The sequence below is a fragment of the Cibotium barometz genome, chromosome 39 (genome assembly GCF_041138505.1).
Source record: "Cibotium barometz isolate CiBa-2024 chromosome 39, ASM4113850v1, whole genome shotgun sequence".
Lineage (NCBI taxonomy): Eukaryota > Viridiplantae > Streptophyta > Polypodiopsida > Cyatheales > Cibotiaceae > Cibotium > Cibotium barometz.
In genome coordinates this window covers 16,756,098-16,768,182 of record NC_141084.1, presented here as the reverse complement: position 1 = coordinate 16,768,182, position 12,085 = coordinate 16,756,098, and the positions used below count along the sequence as shown (strand labels likewise).

Below are 12,085 nucleotides of genomic sequence, written 5' to 3'. Positions count from 1 at the left end.
GAAGACAATTGCTGTAGAGAGCAATACACATATGAAAGAGAGAGAGAAGCTGTGTAACTCTGCTATATACACCAATAAAATCCTGGAAATATACAAGATAGAGTGTGGGGACAAGGGGCCATTTTATATGGCCCCTAGCTGCTGGTCGGCTAGCCCATAAATAGGCCGACAGCAGCCTGACTGCTCACGACTAGCAAATAGGTCAATCGGCTGCCAGAATAAATCCAGTCGGCCAGCACTGTAAGAGTGGTCGGGTATCAACAGAGCAGTTGGGCAGCTCCTACAAGCAGCCGACATCCCATACACAAGTCCAAAAAAAATAGGAAAAAAATACAGAGAGTGAGGAAAAATGGGAAGACACTAAATACGGGCGGGCACACCCACAACAATGGCCCTGACATAGTGTACAGACAGGAGATGACTACTAACACCCCCTCTCAGCTCCTACCAACCCCAGTGAGTTGGAGTGCCGCCGGAGCATAGCCTCAGGTAGAGACTTCGTGAAGAGATCCGCCGCATTGTCCTCCGTCGAACAATAAAGAAGCAAATGTCACCAACCAATATCTTCTCAGGAACAAAGTGATATTGTATCTCTATGTGCTTGGTCCGGGCATGGAAGACTGGGTTCCGAGTAATAGTGATACAGCTCTGGTTATCGCACTGGATGGCCGTGAGCTCCTTCTGTGGAAACCCAATCTCACCAAGCAACCTCCGGAGCCACACAACCTCGCAAGCAGTATCACAAGCAGCCTGGTACTCTGCCTCTGTAGACGACAAGGCAATCATTGGCTGCCTCTTGCTGCTCCATGAAATAGCCCCTAAGCCGAGGGTAAAACTGTAGCCTGATGTAGGTCTCCTCGTGCCTGGATCTCCTTCCCAATCTGAGTCACTCCAACCTTGGAGTCGAACTCGTTCCTTCATTTCACCTCCAGTGGTGTAGAAGAGTCCAAGATCCTTCGTGCCCTACAGATACCGGAAGATGCGCAATCCTGTGTCCCAATGAGACTTCAACGGTGTCTGCATAAACGAGCTCGACAACCCCCACAGGAAAGCTTAAGTCCAATTTGGTGTTTAGCAGCCAGATCAATGAACCAACCAGCTTCCGATACAGAGAGGCATCAACTAGCTCACAAGGATCATTAACTGTAAGTTTCGTGTTCGGGTCCATCGGTGATGTGATAGGCTTGCAGTTCTCCATCCCAAAGGCCTCAAGCAACTCATGGACATACCGCTGCTGAGAGACAAAGAACCCCCTCTAGGTCTACTAGATCTCCAATCCCAAGAAGAAGTGGAGTAAGCCTAAATTGGTCATCTCAAACTCCTTTGACAAGGCAGCCTTCGTCACTGCAATGTGCTCCATATGACCGCCAGTGAGAATGAGGTCATCCACATAAAGGATGATCAATGTGACCATGCCGCGTTCCCGAAAGAGATATAGGTTAGGATCTGCAACCGATCTCTGAAATCCAGTCCGTAGAAAGAAGGAATCAATCTTCTGATTCCAAGCCCTGGGAGCCTGCTTAAGACCATACAAGGTCTTCCGCAACCTGTAAACCATTCCCTTTGATCCCGGAACCTCAAAGCCTGGAGGTTGCTCAACATACACCTCCTCCTGCAGGTCACCATTAAGGAACGTAGATTTCACATCCATCTGAAATACGAGCCACCGTTGAGAAGAAGCAAGGGCTAGAACGGTTCGAATCGTGGTCATCCTCGCTGTCGATGCAAAGGTATCCTCATAGTCGATGCCTGGCCCCTAAGCATAACCCTTAGCCACAAGTTTGGCTTTGTGTTTGTCCACCGACCCATCTGACGTATACCTGGTCTTAAAGACCCACTTGACACCAATGACAGACCGTTTTGACAGCCTCGGAACCAACTCTCAAGTTTTATTCTTCTCTATGGCATCCAGTTCCACTTGCATGGCTTTCCTCCAAGTATCCTGTGCAAGGGCTTCCTTGACGGAAGTGGACTCGTTGTCCCGCATGATACAAGACATCAAAGCATAGTTTACCTATAAAAACTCCGCTGAATGACTTTTATCACGAACTCTATGCGATCTTCGAGGTCCGTCCTCTGTGGTCCATTCGGAGGGAAGCTCCGTAACACCTGCCTCCCGAAGGGTGTCTACCAACCACTTGGGTACTCAAACAGAACGCGGAGCCTCCTGCTGTTTGCAGGGGCTCAACCTCCTCAACTGATTGAGGTTGTCCAGGTGGAACAATTGACAAGGAATCATCATTAGAATCATCTAGGTCTCCAAGAAGTGGCGGCTCATCAACAGTGGAAACTGGAATATGCTCATCAAAAACCACATCTCGGGTGACGACGACCTCGTTCCTCTCTGGATCATACAACCTATATTCCTTGGAAAGAGAGTTATATCCCACAAAGACAAGCTTTTGGGACTTTGAGTCAAGCTTCCCTCTCTACTTCTTTGGAATGTGAACACATGCATCACTCCCAAACACACGGAAACGGGAGACATCTGGTTCCTGCCAAAATATGCCTCAAAGAGAGTCATGTTCGGTACTGAAGTCATCGGAGAACGGTTGAGGATATGGACAACCGTAGCCACAACCTCTCCCCAGAGTGGACGAGGAAGATCACGATACTCCAGCATCGTCCTCGCCTTCTCCACCACAGTCCTGTTCTTACGCTCAACTACTCCATTCTCCGAAGGCAAACCTGTATTAGCCAGCTCCTGCTTGATGCCATGTTCCGCACAAAACCGCATGAATGCATTGGAAGAAAACTTTCCTCCTTTATCAGCCCTAAGAGTCTTTATCTGCAAGCCAGACTCTTTCTCCACCATCACATGCCACTCTTTGAACCGAGCAAAAGCTTGGTCCTTCTGTGAAAGAAAATAAACCCAAGAGAATCTGCTACAATCATCAACAAGCAGCATGAAGTACAAAGAACCTCCCAAGGATGGCATCTGCATAGGTCCACACAAGTCAGTGTGTACCAACTCCAAAGGTTTCGAAGCCCACGAGCCTGCTTTGGAAAAGATTCCATGTGTTGCTTACCACGAATGCAAGAACTACAGTGTCCCTGCCTGCAGCCAACATCTGGTAAGCCAACCACCATCTGGTCCCGGAAAGCTTGCTTCTGCAGCGCATCCACATTCAAGTGGCCAAACCGAAAGTGCCACAAATCACCAATCTGAGAACCTATCAAGGAAGAGAGTGCTGAGAGTTTGTATATACCATTCTCCACTCCGCCTTCCCAAACAACCTGGCCAGTCTCGCGGTCCCGTAGAGCAACAGAATGCTCCTCAAACTCCACCCAGAAGCTAGTCTTGCAAACCTCATGCACTGACAATAGATGGAAACCAAGTGCGGGGACGTAAAGAACACGAGAGGAATGCTTCCTCCCTCTGCCATCGGGAATGATCTCCATCCGGCCCTCACTGTGAATCGGTATGGTGGAATTGTCGCCAATGAAAATGCGACCTAACTACCGTTTAAGATCCTGAAAGAAGTCACGGGAAGGAGTCATGAGCCTAGAAGCACCACTATCAAGAATCCATTCCCGAGTATCCTTGGCGGTGAAGCCAACTGCCTCCTCGTGCGAAGAAGATGAAGCATCAATGTCCAACATCTCCAAGTGCACAAAGGCTGGAGTCTTTGTAGCTGAAGCTGAGGAATCAGCACTCTTCCCACTCCGCTTGGGACACTTCCTCCAATAGTGGCCTTTCTTGCCACAATCATTACGAGTCCTCTTGGCCTTCAGTTTCTAACGGTCTGAATCGAGCTTCTTCTCAGAAGACTTCTCTGATGAAGACTTCCCTTTGCCCTTGTTGTTGTTGTTATGGCTTGTCGACCGCTGGTCAATCAAGGCCTCAAGACCATTGACACAAGCTCCTCCCATGTGATGGTGCTGAGCCTACCACTGGTGATCAAAGAGGAGTAAAATGCTGAGTACTGAGAGGGCAAATGTGACAACAACGTGATGGCCATATCCTCTGACGAAATCTCTCTCCCGGTCTGGAGAACCTCCTGCTGAAAAGCCTGCAACTTGTTGATGTGCTCCCGCATTATCAACGACTTTGCAGGATTCATCACCCGCATTTGAACTTCCAAGGAGATCCTCTTCATGGGTGATACCCTAATGTAGAGAGAAGCCAAATGTTGCCAAATCCCTCTGGCCAGCGTCATATGCTTTATGTGATTGATCACCTGTGGTGTGCAATTTAGGAAGATGAAAGAACAGACGCGGGCATTAACACGATCCCATAACTGTGCCTTTGCCTCCCGTTCCTTCCGTATAGAGGGTAACTCCCCATCTTCCAACTTCGGCAGTGGAACCCCAACAGCAATGAAATCAGCCAAGTCATAGGACTCCAAAACAGACTCCATCATTACCTTCCATATGACGTAGTTGTTCCCATCCAACTGTCATTCCACCGGGAACTTGGGGAGTGTCAGGATCTTCATGTGCTACTTAGCCATCTCAAGAAAATATGCCATCTCAAGGGTTCACAAGGTCTTGTGAAGGGAGGGTGGGTGGGAAAAAAGAAGAAGAGGCTGCAAATAAAATGCAAGGTGGCTTTCCAACGGTGATGGCTGCCTTCTACCCAATCTCCAAGTCCCGTACAGCCCAAACAGTCTCCAATCAGCACCACAAATCAACAAACCCTCGACGTCCCACTGTCTCCAAGCTTCAAGCCACCTGGGGCTTTGATAGCATGTCAAAATGCACAGCGGAAATGAAGACAACTACTGTAGAGAGCAATACACAAATGAGAGAGAGAGAGAGAGAGAGAGAGAGAGAGAGAGAGAGAAGCTGTGTAACTCCAATAAAATCCCGGAAATATACAAGATGGAGTGTGGGGGCAAGGGGCCATTTTATACGGCCCCTAGCTGCTGGTCGGCCAGCCCATAAACAGGCCGACAGCAGCCTAACTGCTCACGACCAGCAAATAGGTCACTTGGCCAGAATAAATCCAGTCGGCCAACACTAAAAGAGTGGTCGGGTATCAACACAGCAATCGGACAGCTCCTGCAAGCCTTCAGTGAGTATTGGGATCCAATACCGTGTCATCTTCTACATTCTCATTCTCTTCTCTCTCTCTATTCTCTAAAGTTGATGCTAAAGATTCTCACCACATAAAGGTATAAAGAAGGCCCTGTTGTGCGTTATCATGATCAAGCTTGGTGCATGTAGCATTGGTATCAGAGCATCGGGCTAGTAACCCAACTTGGCTACCTAAAGAAGTGAGATACCATGTCGGGAGAAACATCACATCAAGAAGAAAGCCAACAAGAAGAGATGGAGGCACAAAGCTTCCAAACAAAAAGAACGCTTCCGCCAAGCACAGAAGAGCTCTTGACAATAATGATGGAGCAAATAAATTCTCTAAAGATGCAGCTTGCCACTGAAAAAGAGAAGCCCAGAGAAGGCATCTCAGATCTGCCACAGGTCCTTCTACATATGGAGGAACAAAGAAGAAAAGATGAAGACCGACATGAAGAACAAAGAAGAAAAGATGAAGAAGCAAAAAGAAAAGCAGATGAAGAAAATGAACTGAGACGTGCGGAGGAACAAAGGGATAGGGAAGCCACACGCAAATATGAGGAAGACCAATGCTGCAGAGAGAAAGCCGATCGAGAGTTCCAGCAAAGACTCGACTGGGAGGCTGTGCAAATCCAGAATCAGCAAAACCATGGCACAGATTCTGGCGGCTCTTGCTCAGTAGGCTCCAAATTCCTCGTCCTCCACCGCCCCTACCACCACCATCATACGAACCTCTCCAAATTTTAGTAAGTATGATGGTAAGTGTGATCATGCTACGGTTACTCAATTTATTCATCAATTTGAAGCACATTTTCCCTTACCTAAAATCACAGATCCACAAGACAAAGTCCATGTGGCAGCACCCCAACTCACTAGGAAAGCCGTTACTTGGTGGCAACATTGGTCACAACTTCACACAAACCCCATCACAGGCCAATTCCGTTTTCATTGGAACACCTTTGTGGCTGACCTCAAAGTCCGTTTTCTTCCACCACAGTACATGACCAATCTTGAGGATGAGTTTTACAAACTCACTCAGGGTGGTTCCCCTGTTTTGACCTATTCCAACAAGGTCATTACCATGGCCCAGCAGTTGGGCATATCGGAAGAAGATAAGCTCAAGCAATTTATCCGAGGTTTGGACACTGCCATCAGGTATCAAGTGAGGAATTTTGAGCCTCGGACTTATGCACGGGCACTGACCCTCGCTCAAAATCAAGAACTGATGCTGAACGAAGGTAATCCCAAGTAGGTACAGTCTTCCCCTAAGCCCCAACAGCAGTCATCTACCCAGGGTAAGGGAGCTCATAACAGCAAAGACCAAAAGAACCAAAAGAAAAATTCTTCGGGTCAATCGGGCAATAAGAAAGATTCTACGCCCAAGAAGACTCCTAAGGAAAAAGCTACGGAGGGCATCATTGGAGGTTATCTCCAACCAGATGAACAGACACGGTATAGGACAGAGAACTATTGTTTCTTCTGTTACACTGTGGGACACGGAAAGAAAGATTGCACTAAGTTTCTGGCTGAAAAGTCTACTAAGGCATCGACTTCCACAATAGCAACTGTAGCATCATCATCCACACCTCCGCCATTAGCCTCAAATGCCATTCAACTTTTACCCTCTCTGAATTCAGTGCCACCAGTGGTATTTGATGATAAGCAGGAGGGCGAGACTGAGGGAAAGACAGAGGCTCTCATCCATGCCTATGGCACTGCAAAGGGACAGCAATTCATTGTCCTCTTTGACATGGGCAATTCTGAGGATGCCATCTCTCCGCAATTGGCTACCAAGATGAGTTGTACCTTGGTTCCTTATCACTTAGATGTGGACGGGTTTACCCCTGGTCTACGTACTGTTGGAGAATGCACAAGAGGAAGCATAAACTGAACAAGAGAAAGCGTAGAGAGAGTTTGTGGACAAGATCACCTTTTATAATAGCAATAGGCTTTACAATGGCAATAGCCAGCAAGAGATGTTGAACAATGTGCAAGAGAATGGATAATGAAGTGTACAATGGGAGGCCTCCTTTTATAGTGCAGTGTGGGAGCTGGCCGACAGGTCCACGACTCCTAAAATAGGAGAAAATTAATAAAATACCCAAAAATGGGTAGAGCCCATAAATACACAATACACTGAGATGCACTAATTCTAACACCCCCTCTGCAGCTCAATGTGTGCAAGAGTCTAAAGAAGATAAGTTGATGAAGATGCAACCATGGACCCTCCAGTACCGTGAATACTAGAATCACCTCGAAGAGAGCACCCGCCAACCTGTTTCCTCGAAACAAAATGCCATCATGAACAGCAAGGAACTTTGCTTGGCTACGAATTTCCACACAAATGTGGAGTGAACTCCAAGAATAGATGATGAGTTGCTAGACATAGTGCGCTCATAATCCCCAACAATATGGATGGAAAACATATCACGTCCCAAAAGCCTCGAACGATGAACTCAGAATAGATCCAGTTTATAATCTTTGCTACACAAAAGATAACCATGTCCTGCAGATGTCTAATGCACCAGTAAGTGGAGCTGCAACCAGCCCCCTCTAGCCTCCTCTGGCTGGAAGTACATGGGTCCTCTGTTAGCAGTCATCTCTTGTCTGTACCATAGTGCTCACAAAGGGCCTTTGTTGTGGGTGTGCCCACCCAAGAGCTCTTATCTTTTTTTCCCATTTTTCCCCATATTTTTTCTATTTTTATGGTCATGGAGGTTGTCTTGCTCCGGCCACTTGTACTTGTCTTGACCGACTTGATTTTGCTCGCCGACTGGATGTTTTTCCCAGTCGTGGACATCAGGGTTGCTGTCGGTTGGTTTATGGCTGGCCGACAAGCATAGGGGGGTGGTATTTAATAAATACCACCCTTGCCCCTACCGCCTGTATTGTACCGGATCTTGTGTATAGAGCAGAGTTCATCCAGCTTCTCTCTCTCTCTCTCTCTCTCTCTCTCTCTCTCTCTCTCTCTCTCTCTCTCTCTCTCTCTCTCCATTGGGGTAGTAGTGGATCATGCATTGTTGACATTGACCATCTCTTTTCACTTTACCACAACTCAGAGGACACGAGGGGCAGATCACACTCGATATACTTTTACTTCAGAGACTGATGTTGTCTACAGAGATGGGATTTATAGACGTCTGTACACAGAGGAGCCAGGGAGACCTTTGGAGGAGCTCACCCATATACTGACAGAGACTTTACAGGATGCAGCGAGAGAGGCATATCCACATACTCAGCCTGGACAGAGACAGCGTTCTGGGTGTATGCCCCAGAACAGCTGGTATGATGAGGAGTGCAGAGAGACAAGAGCCCAACTACAACGGGAGGTTGCTTTAGGAGTCACTACTCACCGACAGTCACGTATTGCCTTCCGGCGCCTTGTGCGAAGGAAGAAGCGGGCCTTCCTTGCTCAGCTAGAGCAGGAATTATACCAGCTGTTCTTGAGCCAGGATTCGAGGGAGGCTTGGCGTTTGTTTCATGAGTCCTCCCCTGCTTTGGCCATCACTTCTACAGAGGTCTGGGGTAGTTATGCAACATCTCTATATACATTTCCTGGACAGACACCTTTTCCTGACCCGCCAGCACCATGCCCACAGACATGTACTTTCTTTACCGCAGAGATGGTAAGGAAGGCCATTGATAGGATGAAGACTGGGAGAGCATATGATCATGATGGATTGGTCACTGAGCACTTTATTCATGCGAGAGACATGCTGGCAGAGCTTCTAGCAGTGATGTTCAATCGTGCTATGTGTGAAGGCTTACCCAAGACTTGGAGTATGTCCACCATTGTGCCTATCTTCAAGTCAGGGGACCCTATGGAGCCAAGGAATTATCACACTATTATGATTGGTCACACACTAGCACGATTGTATGCATCCATTCTTGAGCAGCAGTTGAGTAGATGGGCACAGAGAGAGGGCATTCAAGCAGAGGGACACGCAGGGTTCACGAGAGGTTTCTCTACTCTTGACCACATCTTGACTCTGCGGGCCATTATTGAGGAGGGCAGGTCGCATGGGCGACGGATTTATTGTAGCTTTGTGGACTTCCGCAAAGCATTTGATACAGTGCCCAGAGCCAGATTGATGAGGCGATTACACGAGATGGGGGTACCCACAGAGCTCATATGGGGGATTATGGCTTTATATAGATCAGTTGCAGGACAGGTACGCACCCCAGAGGGGGTCTCTACTTTGGTTCACTCCACTATAGGAGTGAAGCAAGGTTGCCCGTTATCTCCTTCATTGTTTGGTATGTATGTGGATGAGCTAGCAGGTACATGGATCCCACTATTGTTATATGCTGATGATATTGTGTTGGTCTCTGACTCCCCTGAGGGTATGCAGCGTCATCTGGATGCTTTACATGAGTTTGCACATGATAGTGGATTGTCTGTCAACCTTGGCAAAACCAAGGTTATGGTGTTTAACACCACGCCACAGTGGGTTAGGCGATCAGCTCCCACATTTACATATGGGCAGGAGATTGTGGAGTATACAGATGCATATACATATCTTGGGGTAGTATTCAGTGGGCCAGTGTTTTCGATGAGGAGATCAGCAGAGACTAGATTGACTAGAGCACATGCAGCCCTAGGTGGTTTGGAGAGGATGTGTTCGCAGGTTCAGTTTCAGGAACCTCGAATGAAACTTTGGCTTTTTGACACTCTAGTGACATCAGCTATGCTTTATGGAGTGCAGATATGGGGACCTTCAGTGGGCCATCACAGCGCAGGCGGGTGGAGAGGTATGGAGAGGCCTTTGGTATCTATGATCGCTAGGATTATTAGAGCCAAGGCCTTGGTACCTCATGAGATTATTCGAGCAGAGCTGACGGCTGCCCCTCTGGTGATTGAGGCTCTTACGAGATCAGTCTCCTACATACATGGCTTGTGGGATCTCTTCCGAGGCAGATATGCAAGCCTCACCCCTAAGTCCTCCTGACAGTTAGCTTTACAGGGAGACACGGCTTGTTGGTATGGACAGATGACATCTTGGTTCCAGGCACATGGTTTTAGAATGGACAGATTGCCTCCCTTCCAGTATTCTCTGGAGGCACCCTCTCTCACTCTCACACGGACAGAGATTACCAGACTCATCCGTTAGGATTTAGTTCAGCTGGACATTAGGAGGACATGGATACAGCCGACTGAGGAGCTGGGCACAAAGATGGCTTTCTACAGAGAGCATTTTCTTCAGCTCACAGCAGATGGTTTTGTGATCAGACCTAGTTACATGGATGTACACTTGTCTCATGCAGTACGATGTGCTATTGGTCAGATTCGCACATCCTCACACCAGCTTGAGATTGAGATTGGCCGATATAGAGGTATACCAGCTGAGGCCAGGATATGTCGAGTATGCCATGGGGAGCCAAAGACAGAGCTGCATTATATATGCCATTGTATTGCATACTATGAGATATGTGGTCGTTTCCACTGTTTATTCAGAGAGGGTTTTGGACCACTTTCCAGAGTCATGGGGTACCAGGACCAGAGGTGTTTGGGATTGTTCTTGCTTGAGCTGCGGAGATACAGAGATAGCCTGCTTAGGCGCACAGAGAGCCAGACTCACAAGCACATTACAGACTTCTTTAGTCCAGCCATCACTGCGCCAGATGGACCACAGCAGCAACAGGACATGGAAACCGCCCACACCAGCGGTACACTGATTGATCGTGCGATTGAGCTTGGGTGGTCCAGACGCCCACGACTACTGAGGAGGGCATCCCAGCATAGACGGAGGTTGCAGCGGCGGATTCGGATTATTCTTGCGAGACATGCGGGACACCCAGTCAGGGTGCTGACCACAGAGGATATTGAGGAGATCCGCCAACGTCCGATGCGGCACATATTATGAGATGGAGGCACCTCCATAGTGTACCCCCCCGTCCCACATGATATTGTATCCCCTCACCGTACTCCACTCACCTCCATAGCGTACCCCCCCCCCCTTACTATATTCACACCCTATAAGGGTTTCTGTTTACCTTCCAGTTCTAGTTTCATTTTCTAGGTGCCAGTACTATCATCTTTATTTTTCATTTTCTGGTTTTTTTATCCAGACATTGTATCAGATCCACCATGATGTAACTTTTTGGTCTCATAGGTCATTATGGCCTTTTGAAGACGTTAATATAACATTGCATTTCATTTCTCTCTCTCTCTCTTCTGCGTTTTGTTCTCTACAACAGTTGTCTCATATTTCCGTTGTGCATTCCGACATGGTATTAGAGCCCTAGGTGGCTTGAAGCTTGGAGACAGTGGGAGCTTGAGGGTTTGCTGAATTGTGGTGCTGATTGGAGAGTGCTTGGGCTGTTCGGGACTTGGAGATCGGATAGAAGGCGGCCATCACTGTTGGACAGCCACCTTGCATATTTTTTGCAGCCTCTTCTTCATTTTTTTCCCACCCACCTTCCCTTGACAAGACCTTGTGAACCCTTGAGGTGGCTGAGAAGCACGTGAAGATCCTACTCTCCCCACATTCCCAGTGGATCAACAGTTGGACAAGACCAAATACAGCATATGCAAGGTAATGATGGAGTCTATCTTGGAGTCTTATGACTTGGCTGATTTCATTGTGGTTGGTGTTCCATGGCCGGAGTTGGAGGATGGGGAGCTTTTACCCTCTACTCGGAAAGAACGGGAGGCTCAGGCACGATTATGGGATCGTGTCAATGTCAGTGTGCGTTCAATCATCTTCCTTAATTGCACACCACAAGTGATTAATCATATCAAACATATGGCGCTGGCTAGAGGGATTTGGCAACATTTGGCTTCTCTGTATAACAGGGTATCACCCATGAAGCAGATCTCCTTGGAAGTGCAAATGCAAGTGATGAATCCTACAAGATCTTCGACGATGCGGGAGCACATCAACAAGTTGCAGGCTCTTCAGCAAGAGGTTCTTCAGGCTGGGAAGGAGATATCTTCAAAGGACATGGCCATCACTTTGTTGTCTCATCTGACCTCTCAGTACTCAGCTTTCTACTCCTCTTTGATCACCAGTGGCAGGCTCAGCACCGGAAGAGCTTGTGCCTATCGTCTTGGACCAAGAAGAGC

General features: G+C 47.8%; 1 protein-coding gene and 1 pseudogene across 1 annotated transcript in view; one reads left to right on the top strand and one right to left on the bottom strand.

Moving 5' to 3' along the window:
• LOC147615794 (uncharacterized) overlaps nt 1-12,085 on the bottom strand; it is a 47,915-nt gene that overhangs the window by 30,238 nt on the left and 5,592 nt on the right. The window lies entirely within an intron of this gene.
• Nucleotides 8,095-11,149, top strand: LOC147615795 (uncharacterized; annotated as a pseudogene).